The following is a 19,182-nucleotide window of genomic DNA, read 5'->3' as shown; positions in this document are numbered from 1 at the left end:
TGTTCTTAGGAGCATCTATCAATTTGTGGACAAGGATGAAACAACAAGTGTTAAATGAGTTTATGCTTGTGGTTTCTCGAATCTATGAGAAGGTGATGTGTCAATTGTACATGGAAAGAGGAATTTCACAGATTTTTGCAAGCACTGTTGGGGTTAAAGAAGGATGTTTATCGTCATCAACTCTCTTTGGTCTATGCATCAATCAATTGGAACAAATGGTACTTGATTTTATGCAAGAAGTAGGCATTGAAGAGGTCACTATTTGCAATGCGGTAATCATGCTTTTGTTGTATGCGGATGATGTAGTGCTTCTAGCACACACTTTAGAAGATGCACAAAAGATTATGGTTGTCCCTGAGAACTTTTGCTTGCATAGTGGGCTGATTGTGAATGAATCCAAAAGAAAGGTTATGCTTGTGAAAACCAACCATAAGGAGAAGCCATGCATTGTGTACAACAATGAGACACTTGAAATTGTTGAGAGCTTTTAAGTACCTTGGCCTTGAGGTTCTCACCAATCACCAGTGGCATAATGTGCCATGCATCGTTTGGAAGCCAAGAAGAGAGCGTACTATGCATTTGAGAACATGTGTAATGTAGGAAATATCAAATGTTGAGTTCTCAAGAAGTACCTTTTGTCACATTGGTGACACAGATTCTTCTTTATGGAGTTCAAGTTGGGGGTGTGAGCATCTCAAAGTCTACTTGGAAAGAGTTTAAGAATGTCCAAAATCGTTTTCTTACAAAGTTTCTCCAAGTTAAGACGCAAACACCATATATGATCCTACTTCTTGAGTCGTGATCTCTTCCAACTGAGGTTATGGGCATGGAAAGGGATTTAGAGTACATGATAAAGATGCCTTGAAACCCCTTACATTGACTTTCCACAATTGCATGGGAAGAAAACAAAAAAGTTCAAAAGTCACAGAAAAGCAAGATCTAGAGCACGGGATGGATGCACGACATAAAGAAGTAGTTTGGGAGATGGGATGCATTACACTTGCTACATGATGCCTCACTCCCAAGTAAACGAAGCTTTTCTACAACGCCAATGTATTACGGCTTGGGAGAAATCTGGTGGGTCACGCTTCATATATTACACCACCCATATTGCCCTCAACTACAAAACCATGTTCTTTGTTGAAAGAGGAAACTTTACTCACCCTTACATGCTCGAGCATATCCACTTGTCAATGATACGCACTATCGTAGCCATTCGGCTTAGCTTCCCCTCCCTTCGATGCGAGACATGGCGTTGGGGCAATGGAGAAGAGTCAAATCGATATGGTGCACATTATGTTCAGTGCAAGTTCAAAAGTGTGAGCATCACACACTACTAGAGTGCTCAGCTTTTGGTCACATCTAAACTTGCTTTCCTCACATTTTTTGTCATGACTTAGACCTACACTCCTCTCCCAGACACAATGTGGACTCTCCATTGCGATTCTCATCACCACAACTTTGGAGCATCAAGGATTACTTATCAGCCACACACATACTACATCACATGTAACTTTGGTCTCATATGTCATATATGACCTCTCCAAGGACGATAAGAAAATCTCTCTCTCTCTCTCTCTCTCTCTCTCTCTCTCTCTCTCAAAATTGTGATCTCTATTTATAGCTTAGAAAGTACATTGAGCACTCTGCTCTTGAAGAGTTTACAAGAGATGGTAATACCATCTTCCAGCATCCAATCCTTCAATTTTTGAAGAGGAAATGATATTGAAAAAATGCTACGCCTTTCATACATACCAATGTTTCTAGCCGACCGCAAGAACCATTTAAACCAAGCTAAAAAGGATAAGCAAAACTGAAGAGCATCATCCTTAGAAGACAAAAATCCAAAGCATACATTGTATTTGGTGCTCTTAATACTCCATGCATCATTCCACCATATTGTGCTCAATCTCCACCATTCTTGGACTATTTTACAGCTCCAAAGAGCATGCTTGACTGATTCAACATGACACATCTAGAACATTTGCCATCCCCTTTTCTTTCTTCTGGATGATCTGAGCAATAGGTTACCCTCTCAAAAGCATCCTAGAGTTGAAGACTTTTTGGAAGAAGCACTCCCAAAACATACTTTGGACCACCACGCTTGTGATTTCCTCATAGACCATACTTTGGTACATTTGGTATGCATAATAATTGATTAATGTAGCAATTGTCTTTCTTATGCATAGAAGGGACAATGTTGTGAAGCGACAAAGCTAGTGGTTTTTTAAAAACATGACTCCAGAATACATGTTCCAACCCAAGGGAATTCCATGTGTACCTAATCCTCCCATATAGATTAGTTTAGAGCAGACCTATTTTCAAGCTTTTATCAAGCATGTGGAAGTTGTGTTTTACAACTAAAAACAATTTATCCCAAGGGTTCATTTGTCAAGTACCATGAAAGTACACAATAGAAGTGTCTATTCAAACCCAAACAAAGGAGGCCCAGTCTCTATCAGAATTTATCCCTGCATACTACTTGATTCAACCAGTTTGTCTGATAAGAGAGGAAGGGATGAGAGGCTACTATAGAGGGCTGATGGGCTTTTCCCCCAAGATTGCAGAGATAAAGTCCCATTGCACTACGTCAAAGGCTTTTCAGAAGACTATGTTTCAAGGAGCTTTAAAAACGAGGTATGGATGTGTACGTTAGTTAAAGACGGTTGAGCAAGCAGGCAGCAGGTAGGTTGTTGATTCAGTCGCAAACCCTGCCTCGAGTTGAGACAGGGGAGGTAGAGCTCAATATCTCTTCTTCTCTCTCTCTCTCTCTCTCTCTCTCTCTCTCTCTCTCTCTTCAAACATATAGAAGCGTTGACTACAAATGGGAGGGTGTCCTTGTTGCTCGCTATCCGTTCAAGGAGGCATTGATTATTTTCCAGCTTCAAAGTTCTCAAGAGGCAAGAAAGATTTTGCAAGGAATCGTTCAAAAGCATCCAAATTATGCAAAGGTTGACATTCTCTCTCTCTCTCTCTCTCTCTCTCTCTCTCTCTCTCTCTCTCTCTCTCTCTCTCTAAAGACAACATTTCACTCTTTTGATCATAACTTCTTCATTCGAACTCCGATTTGGATGATCTATACCCTCAATCAAAGAGCACGATGCCCTCTACGCATCGATGTAAAGACATAAATTTTCAAAGTTATGAAAGGTATTTATGTAGCAACATTTTTTAATTGAACAGGTTCAGGAAAGTTTCTCTCATCTCTTATTTTACATACAATGTCTTCCAGCAAGCACTCGCAAGGGTTCTTCTGCTTCAACAAGGTCCACAATCATTGTGGAAAATGATCCAAAATCTCCTAAGTGTGGAGATAGCAACACAACCACTCAACCAACAACATCAAAAAGCATGATCATGCCATACTTGATATCGTTGCAAGAGACCGTAAACAAACAAGGTGAAGACTTACGGGCACTTGCAATGGAGAATGGCACACTAAGGGTACTTGTGGTTGAGAATGAGAATCTCAAGAGGACACTTGAGATGCAAACAACACGTTTGATGCAACTTGAAGAGGAAGTCAAGGAATGTAAACGCTCTCTTGTGGACTTGAATACTTTGAAGGAGCGCATGAGCAAAGTAGAGCATGACCATGTATTGAAAGAGGAGAAATTTGACACTATGAGCCAAGATGTATGTGACATGAAAAATGTATGCACAAACAAGTATTGGACTGATGTATGTGGTAACAATGTGGTTCCTAATTCCTCACTTATTCAAGCTATGGCTCAAACAAAGAATGTTGAGAATGTGGATGTGGAGGAGGTGAAGGAATGGGAGCGACGTTCCAAGAATATTGTTATTCGTGGAATTCTTGAAAAGAAGTTAGAGACACCTCCTTCTCTTGCCATTGCTATCGAAGATTTCTTCAAAATCCACTTTGGTATGTCCAAAGTTATGGTCTATGGAGCACATAGAGTGGGTAAGCAAGGAGCTCCTCGCTGGAGAGAACGGTCAATTGTATGCACCATACCGGATGAGACCAAGCGAAAGATTATCCTCGATAATAGTTGAATCTATTTAAGGGATACAAATTTTTTTGAATGAGAATATCGCACAATCAAGCAACAAAATATGCATTGCAAGGCATATGAGGAAAAGAATAAGAAAAACAAGGAGATTAAGAAAAAGTGCCCAAGGAGGAGGCAAGTGCCTTGAGCAAATAGGGATGTGCAACCTATGAGGCCAAGTTACAATTGAAAATATACTTTTGGAATTGCAATGGATACCCATGGAATGCGGGGGTTGGCATTGATGAACTAACAAGCAAACTCGATGTTGTACTTCTTGTTGAAACTTGGGATTAACGGCTTGGAGGATTACAATGTACATTCATTGATGTGGTCAAAGAATCTTAAGCAGCGAAGAGGGCAAGGAGGGGTAGCATGTGTGGTTAATAAAGGATTGAAATATTTTGTATCAATTGTGAAAGATGACAAGTACAAACGTTATGTATGGCTGAAGAGCACCTATTTTTGTAGCCGGTTGCTACATTTCTCATCATGATTCTCCCTTTTATGCTTGTATGGATAGAGATCATCCATTTTTTGATTTAGAAGAGGACATTGCTTATTTCAAAGGCAAAGGTGATGTTATTGAATTTGGGGATATGAATGCTCAAACAAAAACATTGCAACATGACACTCAACAATTTGATATGCCATACATTTCAAAGGAGTTGAAGGAAGTACACTTATATGATCGTACTTCAATGGATGAGAAAGAGTCGGATCACTATGCAAAGTTACTTTTACACATGTGTAATAGCAAGGGTATGCTCATTGCCAATGGTGATTATGTGGAGTTGAACCAATGGATTTACATGTAGAAAACATAATGGGGATAGTGTGATTGACTATATGCTACTCTCCGAAGCCATCATGTATCGCATAAAGAGTTTTATGTTTGGCCAATGGACCCCGGAATCAAACCATTGGACCTTATGTATATGACCTTCCATGTGGAGAAGCAGCTAAGCATGATCTCAGCCAAAGGGAAAAGAAGTTCTCACTATGTATGGATTTCAAACGGACGCTAATGAACATTGAAATGGTTGAGCAAAAGTTATAGATCACAGAGCTTCAATATGACGCACCTTTGGAAACTAAATGAGAATCTTTCAAGAAAGTTGTTTGTTCTTGTGCCGAAGAATGCTTTTCCATAAATCATCTCCATGGTATCAACAAAGATAAATAACGTAAAAGGTGGTTTGATAAAGAATGTCAAGATGCTCGAAAGTCCTTGATAAAGCTTGATGCAACTATGGACAAAGAAAACTATCAAAGTCATTTGTATACATACAAGGCATTGATTCAAAAGAAGAGAAGAAGATGGGAAGTAAAGCAGCAACCTTTTGAAGCCCAAGAAAAGGCACGTGCATGTGGAAGATTTTGAAGAAACTTGAGGGGCAAGCGGGTTGAGAATTTTGATAACTTGAGTCTTGTGGATATGTACACACATTGTAGGCAATTATATGAGCAACAAATGCTGAAAAAATGTCATTTTATGTTTCACTCCCATGTATGCCCTTTTTTTTTACTATTGAGGATGTATAAGGTGGGCTTGAAAAGTTGGCCACTCAGAAAGCGAGAGATCTTCAAGATATCAAGCCGGAGATGATCAAATGGATGGGAGATTTTACGCATGAGTGGATGTGTGATATGTGCAACCTTGCACTTCGACATGGTATGCCTTATGATTGGAGTACTAATTGGGTTAAGCCTTTGCATAAAGGAAGGGATGTAAAGAATGATTGGGTCTCTTATGAAAAAGTTGTTTGGGTGCATAATGGAGATGAAATTCAGTGATTGGGCTAAAGTTAAAGACAAGCGTGCAAAAGAACAAGTGGGTTTTTGTTGATTCCATAGCACCATTGATTATATTGCCACTCTTCCTGTTTTCATGGAGGAAAGTCGGTCGAAAGGCAAGCGATTGTATTGTTGTTTTGTGGACTGTAAAAAATCCTTTGATATGATTCCACGTAACAATTTGTGGAAAAGGATGGAAGAACTCCAAGTGCCAAGTGGGTTTATGCTTGTGGTTTCTCGAATCTATGAGAAGATGATGTGTCAATTGCGCATGTGAAGAAGAATTTTAGAAATTTTTGTATGCACTATTAGGGTTAAACAAGGATGTCCGTTGTCACCAACTCTTTTTGGTCTATGCATCGATCAATTGGAACAAATGGTACTTGACTTTATGCAAGAAGTAGGCAATGAAGAGGTCACTGTTTGCAACGCGATAATCATGATTTTGTTGTATGTGGATAATGTAGTGCTTCTAGCACACACTTTAGAAGATGCACAAAAGCTTATGGTTGTCCTTGAGAAGTTTTGCTTGCATAGTGGGCTGATTGTGAATGAATCCAAAATAAAGGTTATGCTTGTGAAAACCAACCATAAGGAGAAGCCATGCATTGTGTACAACAATGAGACACTTGAAGTTGTTGAGAGCTTTAAGTACCTTGGCCTTGAGGTTTCGTCCAATCACAAGTGGCATAAATGTGCTATGCGTCGTTTGGCAGCGGGAAAGAGAGCATATTATGCATTTGAGAAGATGTGTAATGCGCGAAACATCAAGTATTGAGTTCTCAAGAAGTACCTTTTTGATGCAGTGGTGACATCGAATCTTCTTATGGAGTTGAAGTGTGGGGCGGGAGCATCTCAAAGTCTACTTGGAAAGAGTTTGAGAATGTCTAAAAGCGTTTTCTTACAAACTTTCTCCAAGTTAAGACATACACACACCATATATGCTCCTACGTCTTGAGTCGGGATCTCTTCCAATTGAGGTTATGGGCATGGAAAGGGTTGTGGAGTACATGATAAAGATGCGTCAAAACCCCTCACATCGACTTCCTACAATTGCATGGGAAGCAAGAAAAAATGTTCAAAATACGCATAAAAGCAAGATCTTGAGCACAGGATGGATGCAAGACATAAAGAAGTTGTTTGAAAAATGGGATGCATTACACTTGCTACATGATGCTTCAATTGACTCTCAAGTGAATAAAGCTTTTCTATAACGCCAATGTATTGCGGATTGGGAAAAATATGGTGGGTCACGCTTCTCACATTACACCACCTATATTGCCCCCAACTACAAAAGCATGTTCTTCACTGAAAGAGGAAACCGTACTCATACTTACATGATTGAGCCTATCCCCTTGTCGGTGATACGCACTATCGCAACCATTTGGGTTAGCTCTCATTCTCTTGGATGCCAGAGAGGGCATTGGGCCAATGGAGAAGAGTCAAATTGACTATGCATATTATGCTTACTGCAAGTTCGAGAGTCTGAGTACCACACATTACTAGAGTGCTCAGCTTTTGGTCACATCCGAACTTGTTTCTCTCACATTTTCAGTCATGTTTTAGACCTACACACTTTCCTCTCCCAGCCACAATGTGGGCTTTCCATTGCGACTCTCATCACCACAATTTTGGAGCATCGAGAGTCACTTATCAGCCATACACATACTACATCACATGTAACTTTGGTCCCATAGGTCATATTTGACCTCCGAGGACGATAATAAAATCTATCTCTCTCTCTCTCTCTCTCTCTCTCTCTCTCTGCTCTCTCTCTCTCTCTCTCTCTCTCTCTCTCTCAAGGTGAGGTGGGCGCTCATCTTGAGCTCATCTCTTTGCATAGGTACCTTTGTTCTCTGGCATTCGTCACATCTTTTCACGTAAGCTTCAACATCCATGAACAAGGTAGGCCACCAAATTCCTACAACAAGAATTGCTTTTGCATTTGTCGGCAAAAAATGTCCACTTCCTTGTTCAGCATGAGCTAGCTTTAGAATAGGAGTGTATTCACTCTCTGTGGCACACATACGAAGTTGATCATCCTTTTCTCTCGTAGAGGTGATCGTCAATAAATACATAATTCTCTGCTTCACTTTGAATGCTCAACCCTTTTGGCAAGGTTCGCGTCGTTAGGTAATCCACAATGTATAAGCTCCATTTGGGGTGCTACAATGACTTTGAATAATGTCACATGTTCTATAGGTGCTTTGCTTGTGCAAATGTTACATGAACTAATATAGTCATGAACACTTTTCAACATTTTAGGCCTCAACAACACGTTCATCAAGACCAATTGTGCCACCATACAAAGATCACAAAACACATCAAGGCAAAGATTTGAATAGAAGTAGCACCAAAAGTTTCATAGGTTGGTGACGATAATCAAAACCTTAAGTCCATAAAATCAAAACCAGTGAAGGACAAAGTATAGAGAGCAAAGCCCAATGTGATGATGGACAACATCCAATATTGCAAAAACAAGGTGTTGCTCCCGAACCGGACATTTAAATGTCCAAAAGCTACAACATCGCCAAAAGCTACTACATCCAATCGAAAAGTTTTGGTGGCCCTAAAGTGTCTCCACACTTGCAGCAAATAGCCACTGCTTAGAATATTTCCAAAACCATTTTGACAAAAGAAATAAGCAAACCTACCACCATCAACACCACATCAAAGGATGGAAACAAGAGTTTGCAAATGAGGTTTAGGGGTTAGGGTTAGAATCTACGGTTTTAGGGGAAACCAATAGGCATGATAGAGCACAAGGAGACATCACCCAATAAGAACATATGCAACAAATAAGTGTATATATACATATATGTGTATGTATGTGTGGAGGGAGGCGGCAATGATGAGAAACATAAGGTGATGATGAGAAAGTTACCTGGGGACTCCCACCCGTCATTTGTTGTCATTGTTGGAGGGTGGAGTGTAGGAGGCTTTGCCAGTGCCACAATTGTAGTAGGTGGATCCATTGGTTGGAGTAGTAGTAGCATCCGTTGGCGTTGTAGTGGTAGGTGTTTTGGTTGGGACCAAATGGGCCATAGTCGTGAGAGCAGTAATGGTTGCCCTGGCTATTGGTGCTCGAGCTCTTAGCAGTAGCCTCCTCCACTCTATGGGGGGGGGGGGGGGGGGGGGGAGAGAGAGAGAGAGAGAGAGAGAGAGAGAGAGAGAGAGAGAGAGAGTGAGAGTTCCTCGGAGGTCAAATATGACCTATGGGACCAAATGAACATGTCAGGCGGTGTGAGTGGAGGTCATAAGTGACTCTTGATGCTCAAAAATCGCTGAAATGAGCGTCACAAAAGACAGTCCACATTGTGGTTGGGAGAGGAAGGTATGTAGGAGAGCTCATGGCAAAATATATGGGGAAAGAGACCTAATGTGGTCAAAAGCTGAGCACTCAAGTAGTGTGTGGTAGAGAGAGAGAGAGAGAGAGAGAGAGAGAGAGAGAGATTGAAGGAGTGAGAGATAGAGAGAAATAGAGATAAGGAGAGGTAGAGGAAGACAGAAGGGGAGGGAGAGAGAGAGAGGAGATAGAGGGAGGGGACATGGAGAGAGAGAGAGAGGGAGAGAAAAAAAAAGCTCGCTCCAGAAGGTCCCTCTAAAAATTCTTTTTGGAACAAGCTTTCAGAGAAAACTTTAATTTCTTAATATGGTCAATTGAGCAATATATGGAAAAAGATAACTCCAAATCTCGCTCAAAAAGCTCACTCCAAACCTCAACGCTTGGCCAAGCTTTCTTTAGAGTATGACTCTCTTACCCGTCCCTTGTTTCTTGTGCTCATGCTGTCACTTGGAATAATCTTATACTTGCTTTGCAATAGATTTATTTGCATATTTTGGATCAAAAATTTCTTAACACCAAAGGTGTAGCTAGTACTCATATGGACAACTTAGTGTTGCTAGACCCAGCAAAATCGACCTAATGTTACCTATACCTATTGTTGGGAGACATGGACATACACCAACTAGATGTTATTGGAGATGAGGTGATCATCCTAGAGGTGCAGATGATAATGAGACTAGGATAGCTTTTACCCTTGTTGCTCCTAATGTCTCGACCAAGGTACTGGTTGTCGTCATTGCCCTTTAGCCACTTCATTTTTCCCCTTTTGTCTACTTCGTCATCTCCTTTGGACTTGGAGTGTTGTTAGTTTCTTCTCGACCTCGACACCCTTTCTCCGTTGGTCAGAGTCTTTTGCTTTAGGGGGGTACGACTTCTCTACCTCTCTCCACTTGATTCACCATTAGTTGATGGGCTATGATATGCTCATCTTTGGCACTTACGTTTCATCCCTTTTTTTACCAATATATTCAGCTTCCATATTGACTTGATTAGTGCAACCTCCACTATGGACACATGCCATATTGACTTGGTTGTGGGTTGGCCACCTTGTCACCCTCTTGGTAGGGATCCTAAGTACATACAAGGGTTGCATGAGGAGTATGCCAATTTTATATTTCTTTCCAATTTTGTGGATTTTTAGTGTTGGTATTTTTATAGGGTTTGCATGACTCAAAGTTGGCTCATCTATGAGTGCAACCCTCGTCCACTCTACTCATCTTGTATCATTTTGCATTTGGAGTTATTGAGTTTCCAAATCTCTCTCTCTCTCTCTCTCTCTCTCTCTCTCTCTCTCTCTCTCTCTCTCTCTCTCTCTCTCTCTCTCTCTCTCTCCCCCCCCCCCCCCCCCCCCTTCTCGTGTGTGTTGCTTCTTCACTGCTCACTTTGAAAATGAGCGGTATTGAGTTACACACGATTGGTTTGGAAATCCAGTTTATGTAGCTTTGTATGAAGCCACATTTGAATGCAAAGAACACACATTACACTGTGAGAATGCAACATTGGATCATGCACTCTTCTAGGAGATAGATGAAGATTAGGCTAGTGTAGTCTGTTTAATCGGCAATCTACGAGCACGTAAATATGTTCACTTGGGAGTGTTGCTATCACCTGTAGCAACAAGAAGCAACCCATAATTGCTTGGTTGAATATAGAAGTAGATTATAAGGGGTGATATAGTAGAAGCTTATGGGGTGGCTTGGTTGTAGATGCTACTTGGAAAGTTGAATATACTAGTACAAGGGCCAATTTTCATTTACCGTGACAACCTTACAACATGCAATTGGTAGGAACTGAGTGCTCCATGAGAGGATAAAAGCACAATGAGTTGCATTTTCACTTTGTTAGAGGCAAAGTCTTGAGTGGCGCCATCGATCTTAGGTACATGAGGACATATGAACATATTGAAAACATTTTTACGAACGCCTTCTAGACGAGGTAATTTCAAGCAATGCTTGGACTACGAAACATGGCATTGAGCTTGAGAAAGAGTGCTTGGATATCAATCTTGACACACAGTTTGTCTAGATGATTTCTTGCCTACATTAATCATTGGCATGATGTAGGGGACATGAGGATTATTGCTACATTTGGGCATCACCAACATGGTGTATCTATTGAGGGTAATGGCCCCTTATCTAGCAACCTCACTCACTAGCGATTTCACATTCACCATTGGACATGCTCATTCTATCATTTTGTATTCTGTACACCATCTTATTGTTTTGAGTAGTGAAAAAGAATGATGTGCTCTCTTGCCTATGTGCTTGTGTGTGTGTGTGTGTGTGTGTGTGTGAGAGAGAGAGAGAGAGAGAGAGAGAGAAATGAAATGAAATGAATGTTATATTAACGTCTTCAAAAGGCCAGAATGACCTATGAGACCAAACTGATACAAAAGTGGTGAATCTGTTACAATGTCTGGGTACCTTAGTACTAAAGTACTAAGTGTGAAAAGTGTGAAAATAAATGTGAAAAACTAAATACAAAGTATTAAATAAATTTCTTAGGAGCATTTTGGGTGTCTGGCTAGAATGCTTCTAATCCTTTGTTGTAGTCTCCTCCGGTGAAGTGTGCTTCTGCATCTCGGTCGTGGTCGTCTTGATTTCCTAAGCTCAATTGCCATGAGGGTGCCTTTGGTATGAATGTGGGTACTCCTTTGTGATGGCTACTAGCCTCTTGCTTCTCCTTCCACTCTTGCTTCTCTCGATCCGAAGAAATTTGTGATCTGCCTCTGAGGCTGTAGTGCTCTTTGTCTTCTCATTAGATTATCCCTGTGCCGATGTAGTTCCAGTAGGTACAAGCCTACGCATGTTTGATCTTGGTATTGCATGACTCTATCTAGAGGTCCAAAGCCTTCTTTAAATAGGCAATGGAAACGCCCACGTATCTCATAGTATACGGTGCAATGGCATATGTAGTGTAATTCTGTCTCCGGCTCCATTCCGCATAGGATTCCCCTAAATCTGCCAAATTCAATTTCCAGTTGATGTGAGGATGTACGAATCTGACCAATAGCACATTTCAAACCATGAGACAGGTGGGTATCCATGTAGCTCGGGCGAATCACAAATCCATCTTCAGATAGCTGTAGGAAGTTTTCTTTGTAGTCGGCCATCTTCGTGCCCAATTCTTGTGTAGGGTCTACCCATGTCCTCTTAGTATCCGACTATATAAGATCCTGACGGATGATTTTATTAATCTCCGTTCGTGTAATTGCCAGTGATGGAGCCACAAGAGAGTATTGGAAGGGGGGTAATTTTTCCATACTGAACCCGTGTCTCTGAAACCACGAGGACAATTGCGCATACCAGCATGATGTATCCCCTTTCATTGCTAATTGTCAAGAGGATTCGAGGCTAGTCTAGTATATTCCGCTCGGGTAATCGGGTGTGGTACGGAGGCCTTGGATCTAATCATTCGGGAAATCATAGATACCTCCATTGACTTCCAATTATCTTGATACACAGATGGTCCCCAAATCTGGATCCCAGAAAGCATAGCCGAAGCCACCACACTATCAAAGAGCCAAAGTTTTGTTCGTGGTTCTTGAAACTACACTTGTGAACACATCCTCTCCAACCCTCCCAAGGCCGCAGAGGCTTTGGACAATCTAGCATCTGCTACTTTCTTAAGAGTAAACTTCGGTCCTGCAAATACCACACCAAGGTATGTGTATGCATCTGTGTACTCTACTGTATCCTGGCCATATACAAATGTAGGTGCCGATCTCCTAACCCACTGCGGTGTGGTGTTAAACACCATAACTTTGGTTTTACCCAAGTTTACCGACAGTCCACTGTCCTCCGTGAATTTATGTAATGCATCTAGCTGCCTCTGCATTCCATCTGGTGATTCTGCTATCAATACAATATCATCTGCATACAACAACAAAGGGATCCATGGCCCTGCAAGTTGAGAACCTCTGTCACCCTCTCTATCAATGTAATCTGATACCTCATCTATGTACATACCAAATAAAGTAGGGGACAGTGGGCATCCCTGCTTTACTCCAGCGGTGGAATGAACAATGTCGGAATCCCCTTCTGGAGTACGTACATAACCAGTTACTGACCCGTATAAGGCCATGATCCCCCAAATAATCTCTTTGGGGACCCCTAGCTCTTGCATCATGCGCATCAATCTGGCCCTTGGTACTGTATCAAAAGCTTTTCGAAAATCCACAAAGCAACAATACATCCTTCTCCCGCTTGCTCTTCCTTCCTCAATATGGCTCTGAGCGTAAGAATATGATCTAAAGTGGAATAACCCCTCTTGAATCCAGCTTGTCCTGTTGCCCTTATGCCCTCATTCTCTGCCCATCTGCTCAATTTTTGTTCAAGAATGGATGCGTACAGTCAGGTCAATGTGTGACCTACCATAATGGTACGGTAGTTCCCGGGTATCATAGGATCCCCTGACTTGAAAATAGGTACGATAGTAGATCATTTCCAAGATTCAGGTAATCCTTCACACATTACCCGATTAAACAGACGAGCAAGGACTTCTGAAAGTAGATCCCTGGCATGGATCAGATGTTCTACTACTAAACCATCATGATCATATGCTCTTCTTGTCTTCATCTTATCAGTGGCTTTTTTCACCATTTCCGTAGTAAAGAAAGTACTAGTAGCAGGGCATGGCTCTAGCGGATCTGGTAATGGAGGCTGTCCAGATACCATATATAATGATGTTACATATTGACCCCAAATCTCAGGAGAAGTAATCGTCGAAGGCGGTGAGTGCTCGTGAAATAAACGCCAGGCCTCATGTGAGTCCTGACTCAAGAAGAGCTAATATAAATCTTTCTCCAGTTTGGCTAAAAATGCCCTTTTCTTGCAACGTACTATACGCGGAAGAGCATGCCGAGACTGCTTATATGTGATGATCCCAAGTGCAAGCTCTTTCTAGACCTGGGTTCTCGTCTCTCTACATTCCTTGTCATACCAACTGTTTTGAGGCATGTTCCCAGATCCTCTCTTCTGATCAGGTTGAGTATGTGGGTATGCCTCTTGTGTTGCTCCATGTAGTATCTCTGTTAACTGAGAAGGAATCTCCTCTACAATATATACTGGCTCGGCTGCCCACATCCTATCATAGATCTTTTCCACATAGACTGAATCAGTCTCTAGCGTGAAAGTATATCTTGTGTGTGTCTTCTTCCTTTGTACTTGAGAGGCATTGTATTGGAAGGAGATTGATAAGGTCAAGAGAGCATGATCCACTGCAATCCCAACCGGTCTGGGTCCCAGCTTAAAGTCCTCGATACTAGAAATAAATCTTGGTGAAGTCATGACATAATCCACAGTACTAGCCCCATGCCTGTGCGGGAAGCATGTGAATTCCCCATATAAAGGGAAATTCTCTAGACCATTAAGTATGGCCAAACCATGTATAGTTGCCATCTCCATGAGATGTCTCCCATATTCAGTGTGTTCTTTATCCTTTGAGGTTCTAGTAAGCACCCTTCGTGATAAATCCACTTCTCTGAGCATTTCCTCAGAAGTATCATAGAATACTGCTTGAGAGTTGGCCGTTCTGGCATTAAAGTTAAGAATGATGTCTCCATCTCTAGAGAACTCCCATATGTCATTATTCAATATGGAGAAAGGGGACTATCCTTTAGGTGAGGAGTAGACCGATGTACGTGGAGGGAAGTAGCATATAGCGATATATAGAAATATATCTGTCTTGGCTCTCATTCTCACCCACATATACCTTGCTTGCTCATCTTTCCTGATAATCTATAGTAGTGGTTTCAGCTCCTCTTTAAATAAGACTGCTACTCCTCCTGAACCCCGGCTACCCCGTAGAGATCTCTTGTCTAGTCGACCAACTGTTTCCCATAAATAACCCTTCGCATGTGGCATAAGCTGTCCCGGTATCTTGTGTGTCTCTGAGTAGAAAACTATGTCTCTGTCCCTAAAGCTGTCTTCAAAGGCACCTACATCTAGCCTATATGATCCATTACAATTCCACGCCGCTATCCGGAGCGTCGCCCCATAGGTCTTGCACCGTCATGATGTTCGCTTTTCCAGAACCACTACTTTCCCTCCTCTATAAAAGGTGATTTTCCCCTTTTCTCTTGCTGCCCTGACCTCTGGCATCAACTCTTGCATGTGTGCCACTTGTGCCAATGTAAGGTCATCTCCCAGGAAAATACCGGTTTTCTTAAGAGTTGGCCTCTTCTTTAGAAATTCTTTCCTTATTTCTATATTCGGGAAGCGGAGAATAAGTGCCCTATCCTTTACGTTTCCCTTCTCATCGATTCCTTTCTTGCCCACTCTCCACGCACTTGTGTGAGAAGGCTCTGTGATGCCCATGCGTTGTAGCAGTTCCTTCACTTCTTCATCTACATTCTCTTTGTCTTTGACTCCTATGACCCGCACATGCAGAGCCCGATTCTTCCTTTTCTGCTCTTCCTCAATGGTCATATTAATAATGGTGGAGGTAGGTGTGGTCTCGGGCATCTGGGCCTTCCCTTTCTTCACATCCTCAATCCATTTCTCTGCTTCATCAACCTTTTCTTGTGTCTTAGAAAGACGTTCCGCCCATGAAGATGCTGTTTTCAATTTTTGTTCATCTCCTTCCCGTAGAGCTTTCATCTGATCCTTCATGTCCTCGAGCTCCTTCAGCACCAAAGGTTGGTCGTCTCCCTCTCCTTAGTTGCAGATTTGCAAGCCGCAAGTTCTCCTTTTAGCTCCTCGATTATTGCATCTTTTTCCCCCATGTGCTTTTCCATATTTGTTCTCCATGCTTCAAAACTTGCTACTGCCTCATCGAGTTTCTTTTGCATAACGCATTCTGTTACATTTACTTCGGCCTTGATTAGGTTTCGTAATTCTGTTTTCAAGATCTGAATTTCCTCATTCTGTATTCCCCGGATCTCTCTCCTTAGTTCTCTCATCATGTCTCCATACATGGAGTTCGTGTAGCTCTCAGCGCTCGCATGCATTTCCTTCATGATGTCATCCCTCATATAGTTTAGCTCTGATTTGAGCATCACCTGGACCTTCTCCATCATTAGCTCATCATGTATCCTGGAGGTTTGCCCAACTCGTAAGGATCCTGGTGATAGTACAGTATCTCTGTTTCTCCATTTAAATGTAGCTGTTTTTTTTTTGGGGTGGTGTAGCAATCTACACCCGGCCCTTCCCCTTCGGTAGGCGGATCCATCGAACCCGAGCCACAAATGTGGCGACCCCTGCTACCTATGGAGAGAGAGAAAGAGGGTAGGGTACTAGGGTGAGGGACTGAGAATAAGGCAAAACTTAAAAGTTGAACTTAAAACTTAAAAGTCTTTAAACTTTAACGTAGGAGGTATGAGGACTTTCTACGCGTAGATAAATGCAAGGGGGTGCCGGGGCGTGCGTAGGACAGGACTTTCTACGTGTAGAGGAGCTTGTAGAGCGGTTCAAAGCTATGGAGGCACCTGCGAACCCTAGGGTTTCAAGGTGGAGAGAGAGCCTGCGCAACCTACTCCCCGTGCATGATCTCCCGCCATGATCTCCAGAGAGACAGTCACGTGGAACCTGAAGCTGCGCGATGTATCTATGGCGACGACCTCCTCTCTAGAGAGAGAAGAGGCACATGACAATAGCATACAAGCACAAGAGAGTAGCAATGGCGAAGCATGATCATCCTAAGTTGCAAGCAGCTAGGCATGCTCGCTCTCTCTCGCTGTGTGTGTGTGTGTGTGTGTGTGTGTGTGAGAGAGAGAGAGAGAGAGAGAGAGAGAGAGAGAGAGAGAGAGAGAGAGAGAGAGTCTTACCATGGCCTGAGCGAAGATCTAAATGGCATGCATCCCTTTGTGGTATGTGGTGCGTTCTATATTGTGCTCACTGCTTACATTTCATTCCTAGGGCATGCATCCCCCCCCCCCCCCCCCCCCCCCCAACACCCAAGCAGGTCTTGGCTCCACTAGCAATGAGGAAAACTTTGGTGGAGGAATTAGTGATGTATTACACTCGAAGGAAACAAAGTATGCAAATCTTTAACTCACAAGACGGACTTTAAGCTCATCACTTCTGGTCTTAATTTTTGTGTATTGATAGTAGGATGAATTGTGCAATTAACTACGGGAGTGCGCATGGCTTTCATTTCTTACAATCTTCGTGGATAGAAATTGTGTCAACTCTCAACCAAACTTCTGTATGGCACTTATGTAGCTTGGTCACCAATAAATATTACAAAACACTTAGGAACATAAATTTAATGTCACACTTGTCACAAGTGCGTTTCATTAAGTCATCCAAGTAGGGGGTACTAGCTGGTTTAAATAAAAAAAAATAGGCTCATTAATTTTAGAAGAAAAAGGGAAGAGCGTTAGTGGAAGGCTAAGAATATGAGGCCAGGTGGAGGTCATTCGTTCTCTTTCCACTTTATTGGTTCTGTGTGTGTGTGAATGTGGTCATGAGGGTGCAACTCTTGTTTGTCTCTATAGTGCAGCATGCTTATGATCCGAGAGTGCACTTCGGCACAAGTGATGGTGAGAAGGGGATTTTGCACGTGATGGTGAGGAGGGAAGGAGGTTAGTAGGACGCACCCGCGGGGGGGGGGGGGGGGGGGGGGGGGGGGGGGGGGGGGAGGGATGTGCTTGTAGGTGCATGCACATTTTTGGGCTTGCGTATGGGATTCTTGGGAATCTTCCAACGCCAAAGAAAAAGAAAAATTGTTGCCATCATCCCTCACAGCCCTTGCCATGCTGCCTATGCGGAGAGTTCCCTTCACACCTGTCATGGTGTCTCCCTGTCTCTCTATGCATCACTCCCTCTGCGTTCACTTGTACCTTGCAGCCTAGATCGTCTATGTAGCTCTCCTACCTCGTCCAGATGTGTTGCTCCCAGAATATAACATACATGGAGTCCCCCCCCCCCCCTCTCTCTCTCTCTCTCTAAGCTCGGATGTTTTTTCCACCCCTATGTAGCCATGTCTATCCATTTCTATGCCTTCACCCACAACTGGCTTCTCTCTCTCTCTCTCTCTCTCTCTCTCTCTCTCTCTCTCTCTCTCTCTCCTCCCTTATCACCTTTCGAACTTCATCTTCCAAAGGACCCGTGGGGCCAAACCATCTCTCTCTTGCTCTCTCTCCACAGAAGGACGTTTGCTATTAATCCCTCTCTTTCATCACGCTCTCAGAGCGACCATGGCTCTTTGTGTCCCCATCCACAAAGTAGCATCGTCACAACCCCCTTCAATGATGACAGCATTGAGACCACCACTACATGAAAAAAATCCTCTGTCTCTGGTCGCCTTCGTATTAACATACGGCAATGCAAGCCCCTCTCGTGCAATTTGCTCCCATTTTTTCCTCAAAGCCCTCACAACATCTTTATGGATTCATATTGAAACTAATGAGTCCAAAATTGATCAGACCTACTGTCTCCAAGCATCCCCCCAGGGCACTCTGTACGCTATTTCCATCTGCAGCACCGCGAGTGTGCAAAGAGAGAGAGAGAGAGAGAGAGAGAGAGAGAGAGAGAGAGAGAGCAAAGGGGACCAACCCACAGCTCCAAGGCCCCTACCTTTGCAAGCTCACCTTGCCGGCTACAATGCGCAAGATGCACACACCTACGAGCTCAAATGATTGCCTTGCTCTGTAACCCAGGGTGCACTGTTCGAGATGAAGAGAAACTCGTTCACCCTTGCTCTGCCAATGCTCAAAGTTCGCGCACAAACAAAGCCCTACTTAGTTGCGTAAAAACGATCATCTATTTCCTTCTCTCTCCTTCGCTTAAACACATGGCCTCTCTCTCTCGTCCCCCGCGTGCCCTGTTGTCCCTTTTTGCTCTCAAACAATGGGAGGATCTCTTAAGATTCCTCTTAATAAGCCCCAAACCGAAAATTGGCAAGACCTATGTGGAGCAAACTCTCATGAATACTCTTTACTCCTTTGCTCTCTAAAGTCTCTTTCAACATGCCAAAAGAAAATGAAAGCATCTTTGAAAAATAGCATTTGAAAGTAAATGTTTCTTTAAATTGAAGAGACAGATGTCAAGCAAACAAATTTGGACAACCTTTATCCATATGGAT

The sequence above is a fragment of the Adiantum capillus-veneris genome, chromosome 16 (assembly GCF_014529385.1).
Source record: "Adiantum capillus-veneris isolate H3 chromosome 16, ASM1452938v2, whole genome shotgun sequence".
NCBI classification, from domain to species: domain Eukaryota; kingdom Viridiplantae; phylum Streptophyta; class Polypodiopsida; order Polypodiales; family Pteridaceae; genus Adiantum; species Adiantum capillus-veneris.
Note: the sequence above shows the minus strand (reverse complement) of the source record.